The following is a 2,640-nucleotide window of genomic DNA, read 5'->3' on the forward strand; positions in this document are numbered from 1 at the left end:
GTAGGGCTTAGGGCTTGTACTTGTCTCCTGACCTCGGTTGCTTGGTCTGACGACATTTTCTGTCTCCTTTGTGCCACGGGTTTGGCCTTACGGCTAGCCGCGGGTAGTTCTCGGATGAAGTTTGCTTCGAGTAGGGCTTGTACTTGTCTCCTGACCTCGGTTGCTTGGTCTGACGACATTTTCTGTCTCCTTTGTGCCACGGGTTTGGCCTTGGGATCTACGGCTAGCCGGTGAGACATTAGGTCGGGGTCTATCCCAGGCATGTCGGCTGGCGTAAAGGCGAACAAGTCTCTGTTTTGTTTCAAAAATTGGGAAAGGTCTTCTTTAAGGTCATATGGGAGGTTCCTGTTGATGAAGGTGTATTCGTCCTTGGTTTGTCCTACTTGTAGTTCTTCCATGTCGCCTTCCGATTCTGGCCTAGGTTGGCCGTCTTGTCGGGCGTCTAGGTCGGCTAGGAATATCCCAGCCGCGTCGCGGGATTTTTTCCGCAAAGCCAGGCTGGTGTTGTCGCATTCTGCCGCGACTTTTCGGTCTCCGTGGATGGTCCCAATGGAGCCGTCTTCCGTTATGAATTTCATAAGAAGATATTTGGTGAAGATGATGGTCGAGAAATCATTGATTGTTTTTCTCCCGAGGATGACGTTGTAAGCGGTGGAGTCTTTTAGGACCACGAATTCAGATAGAATTGTCATCCTTTGGTTACCTGTCCCTATGGTGAGGGGGAGGGTGATGAAACCTTCTGGTTTGAGAAAATTTTCCCCGAGTCCCGTGACGCCGTTGCGGTGTGTTTGGAGATTTTCGTTGCTGAGCCCGAGCTTGTCGAAGGCTCCTCGAAAAAGGATGTTAGAGTCTGCGCCGGTGTCCACCAGTATTCTCCGGACTAGTCCCGTTCTGATTCTTGCCGAGATGACGAAAGGGGCGTCTTCAGCCGAGGTGCCGTGCTGGCAGTCCTCGGGTAGGAAGGTTATCATTTTGCCGGTGGTATTGGTTGGAGCTTGGTCTCTGATGGCCAGGACTTTGAGGTCCTTTTTTAATGTTGTTTTCGATTTGCCTGACACGTCCTTGCCTGTGATAACGTTCACTATTATGGTTGGGTCGTCTTCTGGGCTTTCCCTGGGGGTTTGTTTTTGTGTCCTCGGGTTGCGCCCTTCTCTTTCTGGCGACCTGTCTCTTTCCGCGCGTTTTGGTTCTCTGATGATTTTGGCGAACTCTGGGAGTTTGCCGTCCCTTATGGCTTGTTCGAGGGCGTCCTTAAGGTCAAAACAGTCTTGTGTCCTGTGCTCGTATCCTCGGTGGTAGTCTCAATAAAAGGTTTTGCTGCCGCCCGTTCTTTCTTTAAGTTGCCGAGCTTTTGGGATGATATCTCTGTCCGCTATTTGGTGGTATATCTCGGTAATTGGAGCTGTTAGGGGTGTGTAACTAGAGAATTTGCCGATTCTGGGTGGTCGGTTTGTGTTTGTTGGCTTAGGGTGGTCCCTCTGATTTTCTCTAGGTGGTGGGTTATGCCGGGGTGCCGAACTGCCGTGCTGGGTGTTGCCGTGTTGCCGTTTATTGGCAGCGACGACCTGGCTGACTTCCTCGTCATTGATGTAATCTCTGGAGACGTTCTGGATCTCGTGCATGGTCCATACTGGTTTGGTGGTAAGGTGTTTGCGAAAATCTTCGTTCATGAGCCCGTTGGTTAGACAAAGGCTTGCGACGGAATCCGTGAGTCCGTCGACCGTTAGGCATTCATCGTTGAAGCGGTCGAGGTATTTTCTTGTAGATTCGTCTTGTTTCCGTGTGACCCCTAGTAGACTGATGGGGTGTTTGGCTTTAGTGATTCTAGTTGTGAATTGGGCCATGAACTTTCGCAAGATGTCGTGGAAGCTGGTTATGGACCCGTTTGAGAGGGCGTTGAACCACTTGATTGCTGGCCCTGCTAGGGTTACCAGGAAAGCTCTGCATCGGACCGCGTCGGCTGCTCCTTCTAGGTTCATTCTGGCCTCGAAGGCCGTTAGATGTTCCTGGGGATCTTTTGTTCTGTCGTACTTCATATCCGTGGGTTTATCGAAACCTTTGGGGAGTTTTGCTTTTAAGATCCTTTATGTGAAGGGGGTAGCTCCCATTATCGTGTGGTCGTTCCTCGTGCGCTTGGTGTCTCTGTGTCGTCGGTCGTCTTCCGTGTGAGCGGGGTCGCGGGAGATACTGCGGTCGTATCTTTTGTTGTGTCGCCGTTCTGGTGATCTGTCGCGTCTTTGACCGCGCGAGGTGCTTCTATCATGCCTTTTGGCGTGTCGCCGTTCTGGCGATCTGCCGTGGCGGGATCTGGATTTAGAAGTCGCGTGACTTTCGTTTCCGGTGATGTGTTTTTCTTTTGCGGCGTTCCGGCCTTCGAGTTCTTGTACTCGGTGGCAGAGCTCCTGGATTATTTGGGTCGATTTTTCCAGGTTCTCGGGATGCCGGGTTTTTGTGATTATAATAGCGTCTTCTTTGTTATGGATAGCGCTTGCAATCCTTCTGTGGAGTATGGCTTCTTGGTTTTCAGGGGTAGGGTTCCGCGCTCTGGAGTTGTCTTGATGGCTGACGGAATGTTCTTCAAATTCGTCCGCCATTCCGACTCAACCGGCGTAATGTCCCCACAGACGACGCCAATGTACA

Source organism: Arachis ipaensis, chromosome B07, assembly GCF_000816755.2.
Source record: "Arachis ipaensis cultivar K30076 chromosome B07, Araip1.1, whole genome shotgun sequence".
NCBI lineage: Eukaryota > Viridiplantae > Streptophyta > Magnoliopsida > Fabales > Fabaceae > Arachis > Arachis ipaensis.